Source organism: Anabrus simplex, chromosome 6 (assembly GCF_040414725.1).
Source record: "Anabrus simplex isolate iqAnaSimp1 chromosome 6, ASM4041472v1, whole genome shotgun sequence".
NCBI lineage: Eukaryota > Metazoa > Arthropoda > Insecta > Orthoptera > Tettigoniidae > Anabrus > Anabrus simplex.
This window is the reverse complement of record NC_090270.1, coordinates 348,183,355-348,196,840: the sequence shown is the minus strand read 5'-3', so window position 1 is coordinate 348,196,840 and position 13,486 is coordinate 348,183,355. Positions and strand designations below refer to the sequence as shown.

Here is a 13,486-nt window from a genome sequence, read left to right as displayed (position 1 = left end):
GAAACCGTCTCATCTTAGGTAGAAATGCAAAGTCCTGGGAGTCAATGCTACGATTTGTCGGAACACGCGCACAAGGGTCACTCTCCTGCACTAGTACATCATCGTTCGTAAGCAAGCTTATGAGAGACGCCCAGTTACCTGCAGAGAATAGCGCACAACAGACTTGCAACTTATTACCGAACGTCGTCGTTATATCAACGGGTCAGCGATAGTATCTTATCTTACCTGAAAGAACATAAAATGAAATCATTTTTCGCCTCTTTGAAGGGCTGCTACATGCGGCGTGCGGTTGCTAGGACACGGCTTTCATTGTTATCACGACAGTGTCGATGACGTTGTTTGGAAACCATCTTCCTCGCGATTTTCTTGGCGGGCAGGGAGATTCGAACCCACGTTCCGCCCTGGCACTGATTACCCTTCTTACCTGTAATCTTACGCGAAATAGGACGTAGTAGAATGAAGAGTTAAGAATCCGTGAGGGGCCGCCTACAGACAGGGCACACTATGCTGCACTAACCTAAAAGAAAAATAACAGCACACACACACACACACACACACACACACACACACACACACACACACACACTCTCTCTCTCTCTCTCTCTCTCTCTCTCTCTCTCTCTCGCATAATCATCATCATCATCATCATCATCATCATCATCATCATCAGGTCAGGTTAGGCGGGCACCTCGGAGGAAGTTAAGTATCTACAATAAACTTGAATCATGTTGGAAAGTTAAGAACATCTGGTTAGTTTCACATGTAACAAAAATCGATCAATTTCGACATTTGTGCAGCCGTAAGGCTAAAGTTGATGATAAAGGGTTATTTAGAGATCAGAATAGTAGGTAAAAAGGGAATTGAGCCAACGGCACGTGGTGTTCCCAAGCGGTCACCCATCCAAGTACTGACCACGCCCAATGTTGCTTAACTGCGGTGATCGGACGAGAACCGGTGTATTCAACATGGTATGGCCGTTGGCGAGAAAGGAAGTCTTCATTGATGCATGTGTACAGAAGGCAACGGTTATTTATTCTTTGGAGGTGGGCGGGCGCGTTGTCGAGACGAGACTTTGCTCGGAGATCGCGATGGAGGAGCGTACGAGGGCGGTACTGAGCGCGCGCGGCGGGGCGCGGCGGAACCTAACCCGAGTAGTTTTAACCTCACTTCGTCGTAACCTAACCCCAACTCGACCCAGGGCCTACATTCAATCCCAACCAATCTCCTCAAGAAAGAAAAGAAAGAAAGAAAGACCCAGGGCCCCGTGGTAGTAGTAGTAGTAGTAGTAGTTGTTGTTGTTGTTGTTGACGGCGGTGCGATTGTCGTTTCAAGCGGCAAAAGGACTGAATAATCCGTCCGGCTATGATGGTGTTAACGACGACGATTATTATTATTATTATTATTATTATTATTATTATTATTATTATTATTATTATGAGGTTTTCCAATTTCTTTTGACCTTAAAGTAACAATGCTAACCACTTTGATGTGATGTCCCCCTTTTCACTTGCCTTTGGTTTGCTTAAGGGTAAGAGGCTAACACAACTGCTCTTTTTTTTAAAGGTGTGGTGGCCCTGAAAAGGGCCGTTTCTTAAGAAGGGTGGTTATTCCCTGTAGCTCCTTACTTGGAGCTGGTGTATTTGGTGACTGCCTTGGTGCCCTCGCTGACGGCGTGCTTGGCCAGCTCTCCGGGCAGCAAGAGACGGACGGCAGTCTGGATCTCCCGACTAGTGATGGTGGAGCGCTTGTTGTAGTGGGCCAGACGGGAAGCCTCCGCGGCGATACGCTCGAAGATGTCGTTGACGAAGCTGTTCATGATGCTCATCGCCTTGCTGGAGATGCCAGTATCAGGGTGTACCTGTTTAAGTACTTTGTAGATGTAGATGGCGTAGCTCTCCTTCCTCTTGCGCTTCTTCTTCTTATCTCCCTTGGAGATGTTCTTCTGGGCCTTGCCGGCTTTCTTGGCGGCCTTTCCGCTAGTCTTAGGAGGCATGGTTGTCTCGTGTAGCTACTGAGAATCCCGGTTTCAGCGTGTATTTGAAAGAAAACGCCTGTGTCGTACTAGCCAATGGGGGCGAACTAGCTGCAGCCTCATTGGCTGGCTCGCTGCCTCGCGTAACCTGCCAGAGTACAAAACTGGTGGTCACAAGGCTGCAAAATACCATTTGGTGCGAAGCAGACTAGCAGAGCATCATGTCAGGACGAGGCAAGGGAGGAAAAGTTAAGGGCAAGTCCAAAAGCCGTTCCAGCCGTGCAGGCCTGCAGTTTCCTGTCGGGCGTATCCACCGTCTCCTCCGCAAGGGAAACTATGCAGAGCGAGTGGGTGCTGGTGCCCCCGTGTACCTGGCTGCGGTCATGGAGTACCTGGCTGCTGAAGTTCTTGAGTTGGCAGGCAATGCAGCCCGTGACAACAAGAAGACGAGGATCATCCCCCGTCACTTGCAGTTGGCCATACGTAATGATGAGGAGTTAAACAAACTCCTGTCTGGTGTGACCATTGCCCAGGGAGGTGTGCTGCCCAATATTCAGGCAGTGCTCCTGCCCAAGAAGACCGAGAAGAAGGCTTAATTGCCTTAGCCTTGGTTTCCCAGGCAAAAATTTAAAAAACGGCCCTTTTCAGGGCCACCAGCTGGTTAAGGAAAGAGTTGCTTGTCAGGCTTTATTGCTCAGTAGTAAAGGAGGTGTCAAAAGAGAAAGAGCAGTACAGTACAGTACATACAGGTCTCTAATAATAATAATAATAATAATAATAGTGAAACCAAGAACAACAACAACTACAACAACAGCAAAGAGAAGAATTGTGTTTAGTGTCCCTTCAGTAGCAACAGATGCTGGAATTTAGTGTTTAGGACAGAAAATAGCCTAGCCAACTTAATGATATATTACACAGTTCATTAATTGAAGGAAGGAAGGAAGGAAGGAAGGAAGGAAGGAAGGAAGGAAGGAAGGAAGGAAGGAAGGAAGGAAGGTTGCATAAGAATACCAGTTTACGGTATAACCTTCAAAACTGGAGTAGGTTATCAGAGTAGAATGAACCAGAGGAATAGGCACGTTTTAGCATTTATTTATTTATTTATTTATTTATTTATTTATTTATTTATTTATTTATTTATTTATTTAGAAAGAAGCCAAGTGATTAGTTTCTGAATGAAAGAAAGAAAGAAAGAAAGAGGATCAGATACAGATATCTAGTGTCCATTAAAAATAAACTTCAGACTAGACTTCATTACTAACGTTGAGGGCATATTTTCTTCTCTGCAGGGCTCGAGGAGAAGTGTACTGTACAGTACAGTACAGTACAGTACCTCCTAGGAAGAAGTGCTGCACAAGCAATGCTAGAGGAGTACTGGACACGGGACACAGAGCTCTTTTGAGAGGTAAGTGGTGGCCCTGAAAAGGGCCGTTTTTTTTAAACACTGCATGCCCCCTGCCGGGAGCACGCTCGGAAGAGATCTAACCGCCGAAACCGTAAAGGGTACGTCCCTGTCTCTTGAGGGCGTACACTACGTCCATGGCGGTCACGGTCTTCCTCTTGGCGTGCTCGGTGTATGTTACGGCATCCCGGATGACGTTCTCCAGGAAAACCTTGAGCACGCCACGAGTCTCCTCGTAGATTAGGCCCGAGATACGCTTGACCCCACCTCTGCGGGCGAGACGTCTGATGGCAGGCTTGGTGATGCCCTGGATGTTGTCTCGGAGCACCTTCCTGTGACGCTTGGCGCCTCCTTTGCCGAGTCCCTTTCCTCCCTTGCCTCGTCCGGTCATGGTAGATCAGTACAACAGCGAGTTCAGAGCTCGAATGTGCCAGGCCCCGCTTTTGCTTGTGCTTTTGTTGAACGAGCCTGGCCCCGGTGACGTCGGCAACTGGCTAGCGAATGGCAGCGCTGCTGCAGCACAGGGAGGGGGAAGCGAAGGAATAAAACAAGGCGAGCGGGAGCAAGCTCTTTTATTCTCCCTGCAGCGTGTCGACAGTGAGTACCGTACGTCATGGCCCGGACGAAGCAGACTGCACGTAAATCCACCGGAGGCAAGGCCCCCCGCAAGCAGCTGGCAACCAAGGCTGCCCGTAAGAGCGCGCCTGCCACGGGTGGAGTGAAGAAGCCTCATCGGTACAGACCCGGTACCGTGGCCCTCCGTGAGATCAGGCGCTACCAGAAGAGCACCGAGCTGCTCATCCGCAAGCTGCCTTTCCAGCGGCTCGTGAGAGAAATAGCTCAGGACTTCAAGACCGACCTGCGCTTCCAGAGCTCGGCCGTCATGGCCTTGCAGGAGGCCAGCGAAGCCTACCTGGTGGGTCTTTTCGAAGACACCAACTTGTGTGCCATCCATGCCAAGCGTGTCACCATCATGCCGAAGGACATCCAGCTCGCCCGCCGCATCCGAGGGGAGCGTGCCTAAGTCCGGAGCTTGCTTAACGCTGGACCTTTCACCAAACGGCCCTTTTCAGGGCCACCAAAATATCCCAGAAAGAGCAGTCGTAGTCTCTGAGCTAGCACGGGCAGTGAATTAAAATATTTTTTAAAAATAAATAAATAATAATAATATAAATCTTGATGATGATGGTGGTGGTGGTTGTTGTTGTTGTTTCCAGGGGATGATGTGAACATTCCAAGTGCAATCACAGTAAAGAAAAAACTGAATAATAATAATAATAATAATAATAATAATAATAATAATAATAATAATGACAAAGTATATACATCTTGAAGGCGGTGGTTGTAGTTTTTTTTTTTTTTAATTCCAGGGGTCGATGGGAAGAGTCCTAGAGCAATCACAGTAAAGAAAATAGTGAATAATAAAGGTGGTGATAATAATAATAATAATAATAATAATAATAATAATAATAATAATAATAACAAAGTATATAAATCTTGAAGGTGGTTGTTGCAGTTGTTGTGCCAAGGGGATTAAGGAAAACTCCAAGTGCAATAACAGTAAAGAAAACACTAAATAATGATGATGATGATGATGATGATGATAATAATAATAATAATAATAATAATAATAAAAACAACAACAGAGTAGCGGGGCACTTATGCAGACTTGCCCCTTTACGAGACAAAGGTAGGAGGGGGGGCCAGGTTTCACGCTCAAGACTTCATAGGCTCTTTTAGAAAGAAGGTGATGGCCCTGATAAGGGCCGTTTTTCCTCTGCTCCCACGGGAGCAAGAGGTGCGGGTGGAAGGAAGCAAGATCATGAAATGACCTCACTTCCTTTTAGCTGGTGCCTTTTTAGGCGAGGCCTTGGGCTTAGCAGCCTTTTTAGGCTTAGGTGCCTTAGGTTTCTTAGTGGGCACCTTGGCGGCCTTCTTAGCCTTGGAAGGAGCCTTCTGCTTTGGTTTGGGAGCAGGAGCTGCCTTCTTCTTCTCAGCAGGCTTTTTGGAAATGGCTTTCTTGGCTGCAGCCTTGGCTCCACCAGCCTTCTTCGCCTTGGGGATGCGCTTCTCCTTGGGGGCGGCGGACCGCTTGACAGGGGCTGCGCTGGCCTTCTCCGGCTTGGCAGCTGAGGCGAGTTTGAAGGAACCTGAAGCTCCCTTCCCCTTGGTCTGGACCAGCTCTCCGGAAGCCACAGCAGATTTCAGGTACTTCTTGATGAATGGCGCCAGCTTCTCAGAGTCCACCTTGTAGTTGGCAGAGATGTACTTCTTGATAGCTTGGAGAGAAGATCCACCTCGCTCCTTGAGGCTCTTGATGGCACTGCCCACCATCTCGGAGGTTTTCGGATGGGCAGGCTTGGTGCGAGGTTTCTTGGATGCGGAAGCCTTGTTCTTCTTGGGCGACGCCTGGGCCGGAGCCGAGGCGGGTGCAGATGCTGCCGATGCTGTTGCTGTGTCAGCCATGGTCACGGTGCGAATGTGTTAAATTTTCCCTGAAAATGGCGGAGTGTATCAGGCTACTCGGACCGCGCAGGAAACAGCAGTGGCTAGCTGTCGGGTGGGCTGCGCGGCGATAAGTTGGGGACGTGCTTCCTAGCTCCTTTCTCGTGCACCCTGCGTCCCGTGGGGGCGGCGGAAGGTTCAGTTCAAGGTAGGAAGGGATAGCCAAAGGATTAATGCTGCTCCTCAAATGAAAGAAGTGCTGCCCGCCTTGTTCAGGGCGTCCTGGCGCAGGTGTGTTCCATGGACAGCATTTCCTCAGCTCCCTCTCCATGCCGACATTTAGGGGCAGCCGCCGTCGTCGCGACGCCCCCGGGAGCGACCACCGCTTACCTGAAGGAAGTCCCATCCTTCCTCTAGCTGCCAAGGCAGAGAACTGTTTGTGGACTCTAGCCACTTTCGAATGAGAGCAAGGGACGTTCGGCCTTCAGGTGGATTTCTGCAGTAGCAAGGAGACCCACCGTAATCTGCCTCTAATAGCATTGCATAAAAGGGCATAAAGAAGGAAACATATAAATTAGGGACTAGTTTCCACGACTTGTCAGATTCCAGGTCTCTTGCTAGCTCTTTAAGTTCATTTTAGTCGCAGTATTTAGGGCCATAGGCACTTGCCTCACGGTCAGGTACCCTCTCTCACTTCCTGCTGTTTTAAGGCCCTTGTAAGGGAAGAGAAGAGAAGCCTAGTTAAAGAGGAATCCTAGAACGTCTAGGTGTATTTCAGGGCGTACCTTAAGGCCCAGACCGGAAGACAGCCGGTTAAGTCTCACGAAAGACTTTGTCCCTGACCTGTAGGAGGGAAGCACAGCCTGGTAGAAACGTCCCGCCTACCCCGGGCAACAAAGCCAGGACCGAATATCTCTAGGCCTATTCACAATCGAAAAGAAGCCCATATATAGTATATCTACACCAGGCGGTATTACTAATTGTTCCAATATTACAGCCGATCGCGTCCTCCCTCAAGTTGGACAGCTTGAGGTAGACAGAAGCTTCCGAGGGAGCTGCCTACAGAGAACAACTTCAGAAAAAATTGGATGAGAACAAGAGATACAATGATAGGACCCATCTTAAGACACCCAGGACTTATTCAGTTGGTTTTAGAACGATGTGTAGGCGGTAAGAACTGTAGGGGTAGACCAAGGTACGGACATGACAAGCACATGTAGGATGCAATAGTTACATAGAAACGAAAAGGTTGGCACAGGATAGGGTGGCGTGGAGGGCTGCATCAAACCAGTCTACGGACTGGTGACTCAAACAACAAACAACAACAGTAGGCTAAGGCTATTAAAAAAAAAAAACAACTACCGCTACTACTATGTCGACGACGACGACTTTTACCTAACTTTCGTAACCGACCTTTGGTTTCAAAGCTGCCATTAAGTGAGAGTATGCCTCCTTAAAATAACCTACTGGCTGCGGCGAGAATCGATCACACTATTAGCAGCATAGAACGAAGACGATCGCGTGAACTGACTTCAAATAATAGTATTAAAGTTTGAGGTTACGTCGAATGTAATTACAAAAAGGCTACGCAATTACTTCTTTGACTTACAAGTACAGCGGCATACCTAACCTCAAAAAAGAATAAGGTCAGTAAAGTGCGAAACCGCGAGAATGCTATGTCCCTTTCGACGTGTAAGGAACTTTTTCTTTCTTTCTTTCTTTCTTTCTTTCTTTCTTTCTTTCTTTCTCCTGGTCCGAACGACGCCGGGAATTGCAGGAATACGTGTTGGGTTAACACGTTGGACGTTCAATTCTTACTTGCAGATGGAAATCAGGAAGGAAGGAAGGAAGGAAGGAAGGAAGGAAGGAAGGATCTAACACAGGGTAGATGCACGGTTAACACAACTTCTCTCGCCATGTGGATTCGGTGTGATTATACGGCTGGATGCCCTTCCTGACTACAACCTTCCTTCCTTCCTTCCTTCCTTCCTTCCTTCCTTCCTTCTTCTTCTTCTTCTACTACTACTACTACTACTACTACTACTACTACTACTACTACTCAAGTTTGTGCTGTAAAAGAATACCCTGTGAAGAAAACAGGAGGTTTAAGAGTCCTCTTCCCTCAAATATCAATTGAAGTACCGTAATGAGGGATACCGAGTCATTTACATTCATGGGAGGATATGCGTAAAGGGACCTGATGATTTTTAGGCCAGCTGCGCTAGGGTTACTCTTCGTATGACTAGACCAGACCAGTACCGGTACGGTACCTCAAGATTTTTATTTTTTCTTAATTAGTTTAGGTGATCCAAGCCTAACCTGCAGTATATTGCACCCGAAATATCTAGCATCTACCCTGTAATGAGAAGATGCAGGCCTCCCTCCCAGTTTTCAAGACTGGTGATGATAAAAGTGTGCGTAATTTAGCTTGAAGTTAGCAGATCCACGATCAGTTTATGCCCCTTTTGCTCGGTTCGCTGCAATCATGTCTTAGAACAGGGTCTCCATTCTAGGCCTATCAATTCCTGCGAACTCGTGAAAGCAATCAGGTAATGAAGATGATGATTGTAGTTATTAACATTAAGAAGAGAAGTTGAGGTGTTTGTCTTCAGCAGAAAAGAGGATATAGGACCCGGGTAGCAGTGAAAGGGCGACCGTGTTAGACGCAGGATACCTAACCTCCCTATTCTTTGAATTCTAACCGGTAGTACTAAGGTAAGGAGGAAAAAGTAGGACGTACAGGTACGCAGTGTTCAGGTGCTGGGCAAATGGACGTATTATTGCCGAAGTACGAAAAATCCGTACCGGCCTAACAGGAAGTAGTAGTGGTAGGTAGTGAAAAATGTTATTTACTTTACGCCCCACTAACTACTATTTACCGTTTCCGGAGACGCCGCTGAGGCGAAATTTTGTCCCGCAGGAGTTCTTCTATTTTACGTGCCCGTAAATCTACAGGCATTAGGCCGACGTGTTTGGCCATTCAAATACCAAGGGAGTGAACCGGAATCGAACTCGCCAAGTTGAGCTCAGAATGGCCTATTTAAATCCAGGACGGTAACGGTAATGATATGGGGAGTTGAGGTTAGTTCTATGGAATTCATCACTTGCCGAAAGGTCGGTCAGCCGACGTGCAGGCTACTGAAATCGAGCACTTTCCTCACGTCACCTAACCTAAAACGTCACGACACTTTCAACTAACACTTGTCGTCGAAAACGTTACTTTCTCAGTCTTATTAGGAAACCGTCTCATCTTAGGTAGAAATGCAAAGTCCTGGGAGTCAATGCTACGATTTGTCGGAACACGCGCACAAGGGTCACTCTCCTGCACTAGTACATCATCGTTCGTAAGCAAGCTTATGAGAGACGCCCAGTTACCTGCAGAGAATAGCGCACAACAGACTTGCAACTTATTACCGAACGTCGTCGTTATATCAACGGGTCAGCGATAGTATCTTATCTTACCTGAAAGAACATAAAATGAAATCATTTTTCGCCTCTTTGAAGGGCTGCTACATGCGGCGTGCGGTTGCTAGGACACGGCTTTCATTGTTATCACGACAGTGTCGATGACGTTGTTTGGAAACCATCTTCCTCGCGATTTTCTTGGCGGGCAGGGAGATTCGAACCCACGTTCCGCCCTGGCACTGATTACCCTTCTTACCTGTAATCTTACGCGAAATAGGACGTAGTAGAATGAAGAGTTAAGAATCCGTGAGGGGCCGCCTACAGACAGGGCACACTATGCTGCACTAACCTAAAAGAAAAATAACAGCACACACACACACACACACACACACACACACACACACACACACACACACTCTCTCTCTCTCTCTCTCTCTCTCTCTCTCTCTCTCTCGCATAATCATCATCATCATCATCATCATCATCATCATCATCATCAGGTCAGGTTAGGCGGGCACCTCGGAGGAAGTTAAGTATCTACAATAAACTTGAATCATGTTGGAAAGTTAAGAACATCTGGTTAGTTTCACATGTAACAAAAATCGATCAATTTCGACATTTGTGCAGCCGTAAGGCTAAAGTTGATGATAAAGGGTTATTTAGAGATCAGAATAGTAGGTAAAAAGGGAATTGAGCCAACGGCACGTGGTGTTCCCAAGCGGTCACCCATCCAAGTACTGACCACGCCCAATGTTGCTTAACTGCGGTGATCGGACGAGAACCGGTGTATTCAACATGGTATGGCCGTTGGCGAGAAAGGAAGTCTTCATTGATGCATGTGTACAGAAGGCAACGGTTATTTATTCTTTGGAGGTGGGCGGGCGCGTTGTCGAGACGAGACTTTGCTCGGAGATCGCGATGGAGGAGCGTACGAGGGCGGTACTGAGCGCGCGCGGCGGGGCGCGGCGGAACCTAACCCGAGTAGTTTTAACCTCACTTCGTCGTAACCTAACCCCAACTCGACCCAGGGCCTACATTCAATCCCAACCAATCTCCTCAAGAAAGAAAAGAAAGAAAGAAAGACCCAGGGCCCCGTGGTAGTAGTAGTAGTAGTAGTAGTTGTTGTTGTTGTTGTTGACGGCGGTGCGATTGTCGTTTCAAGCGGCAAAAGGACTGAATAATCCGTCCGGCTATGATGGTGTTAACGACGACGATTATTATTATTATTATTATTATTATTATTATTATTATTATTATTATTATTATGAGGTTTTCCAATTTCTTTTGACCTTAAAGTAACAATGCTAACCACTTTGATGTGATGTCCCCCTTTTCACTTGCCTTTGGTTTGCTTAAGGGTAAGAGGCTAACACAACTGCTCTTTTTTTTAAAGGTGTGGTGGCCCTGAAAAGGGCCGTTTCTTAAGAAGGGTGGTTATTCCCTGTAGCTCCTTACTTGGAGCTGGTGTATTTGGTGACTGCCTTGGTGCCCTCGCTGACGGCGTGCTTGGCCAGCTCTCCGGGCAGCAAGAGACGGACGGCAGTCTGGATCTCCCGACTAGTGATGGTGGAGCGCTTGTTGTAGTGGGCCAGACGGGAAGCCTCCGCGGCGATACGCTCGAAGATGTCGTTGACGAAGCTGTTCATGATGCTCATCGCCTTGCTGGAGATGCCAGTATCAGGGTGTACCTGTTTAAGTACTTTGTAGATGTAGATGGCGTAGCTCTCCTTCCTCTTGCGCTTCTTCTTCTTATCTCCCTTGGAGATGTTCTTCTGGGCCTTGCCGGCTTTCTTGGCGGCCTTTCCGCTAGTCTTAGGAGGCATGGTTGTCTCGTGTAGCTACTGAGAATCCCTTTTTTTTTTTTTTTTTTTTTCTAGTGAGATCAAGTATATGGGAGCCCCAGGGCGAAAAAAAAAAATATGCCCTCTTACTCATCTGTTTCCTTGGTTACCTGATGAGTCAGAAAAAGTCGCGAGTTACCTACACTGGCGGGGGAAAAATCACTCTTTCCCACCGGAGAAGGTGGGGCAGAATTGAAACCCCCTCATCGCTGGGCCATAACATGATGTCAACTAGGAAGAGGGTCAGTCTTATTGAAACAGAATTTAGTACCTTTTAGTGATTACCTGAACAACGTTGTCAAAAATTTGGAAAAGGCCGAAACTACAATTTGGAGTACAGGAGCCAAGGGCCGCGGTGGCGGTAACGTGTGGTTGGCTTCTTGGTCCTGATGACCCGTTTTAGCAAGGAAATCCCCGTATCATTCGATTGCGCCAGGGTGATCCGAGATCTTGTCATCCTAACCTGCTTGAAAATCTGTTGCTGAACAGTGGGTAGTTGAAGATTCTGCCGAATCCTTAAGTTAGAGGTGTACCATGGTGAACCGGTCATGCGCCGCAGTACCTTGTTCTGGAACACCTGGAGTCGCCGAATGTGCGTCTTGGCCATGTAGCACCAGGCCTCACAGCCGTAGAGAAAGATGGGGCGAATGCACGCAAGGTACAAAGACCTCTTGATACATCCCCCAAGGTGCCTATTCAGTAGCAGAGGGCGCAATGCTACCGTTCTGGCGTTGGCTCGCTGTAATGCCTGGTCCACATTCCATCTCCAGGTTAAGGCTTTGTCCAGGATCATACCAAGGTACTTGACACGGGTCAACCATGGCAGCTCAGTACGCCGGATTTTAAGATGACAAAACCTCGGACGCCGCTTCGAAAAGAGGATCGCCTGGGTTTTTTCCGGATTAATTTTGACCTTGTTCTTGGTACACCAGGATAGAAATTGGTTGATCCAGGCTTGCATTTTCGCCGTGGCATCACAATATCTTCGCTGAGCGGTATAAACTGCAATGTCATCAGCGTATTGTTGAATTTCTATACCTGCTACCTTGGGGAGATCGTTCACATATAGGGCGTACAAGGTTGGCGATAGTGCTCCTCCCTGAGGCACTCCTGCCAATAAGCGCCGAGGGGTGGAGTTCTCACCATCGCAGGTGACAAAAAACTGTCGATCACGCAGATAAGATTGGATAATTTTGACAAGATAGAGGGGGACTTTGTATAGGTCCCCCAGTTTCACGATTAGATTGTCGTGCCAGACGGTGTCGAAAGCTTTATCAACATCAAAAAATACCGCTGGCACGCTACGCCGTAAGGTGAACGATCTCGTAGCATATTGGACCAGGCGCAATACCGCCAATGGAGCTGAGCGTTTGGCCCTGAAACCAAACTGCTCCGGTCTCAATATCCTACTGGATACAAGGTAACTATTGAGGCGATGGAGAATAAGTCTCTCGAAAATTTTGGACAAATGGGAGAGAAGACTGATAGGGCGGTAATTTTGCGGAAACAGTCTGTCTTTCCCCGGCTTAGGAATCAGACAAATCTTTGCCGTCTTCCAGGCCGTTGGGTAATAACCCAGGGAAAGACAGGCCGTAAAGAGGGCAGCTAAAAAGACCACAGCCCTGTATGGGAGGGACTTGATTTCTTGAACGGCGACCCTATCAGCCCCGGGAGACTTATTCTCATTAAGTCCTTTAATACACCGGCGGACCTCCGCAGGTGTGATGTCAGTCACAGTGTCTCGTGGCGTCCTACTTTGCCTGAGAGCTGAAGCTTTTCGTTCAATTTGTCGGTCGGTACGGTCGTCATCGTGGCGGGTGTAGTGTACCACACACTGACTCTCGATCGAGTCAGCGAAAGCTTCAGCTTTCTCCAGGGGGGAGAAGACGAGACCCCGTCGGCCATGAAGTGCACGACGGGGCTCTCGTGTTCGAGTCAGGCTACGAGTAACCCTCCAAAACTCGCGGTCTGAGTCGTTTTCTGTGAGAGTGCGACAGAGTTCTTCCCATTTTTCAATCTTGTGTTCCAGCAGCCGTTGGCGGACGACACGGGCAAGTTCCTGGTATTCTGCCTTGTCATCTGGGTCGCGATAGAGTTGCCATCTCTTCCGATAAATATTTTTAATCTTGATCAAATCCTTGAGGAGATCTGGAAGACCCTCCTCAACTTGGGGACTACGGGCCGAACGAGAATTTCGTGCAACTTCCTGGATGTGTTTTCTGGCGTTGAGGATCTTACGAGTAAGATGCTCAACGGCCCGGTCAACATCATCCCGAGAGCGTATGTCGAAAGGTTTAAAATTTCGATCCACATGTTTCCTGAACTTGTGGTAGTCCAAATTGACGTGAGGGATCGAACGAGTGGGCCCCTCCAGGCGCTCCCAGACAAGATTGAAAACAATGGGATTGTGATCCGAGTTTA

At 47.8% G+C, this 13,486-nt stretch overlaps 2 non-coding genes across 2 annotated transcripts; both read right to left on the bottom strand.

Moving 5' to 3' along the window:
- Positions 1 to 863: 863 nt before the first annotated feature.
- LOC136876610 (5S ribosomal RNA) lies at positions 864 to 982 on the bottom strand. The gene has a single exon (XR_010860640.1). It is a non-coding gene; the product is annotated as a 5S ribosomal RNA (ribosomal RNA).
- An 8,935-nt stretch (positions 983 to 9,917) lies between these two features.
- Positions 9,918 to 10,036, bottom strand: LOC136876611 (5S ribosomal RNA). Its single transcript, XR_010860641.1, has one exon. It is a non-coding gene; the product is annotated as a 5S ribosomal RNA (ribosomal RNA).
- Between the last annotated feature and the right edge of the window lie 3,450 nt (positions 10,037 to 13,486).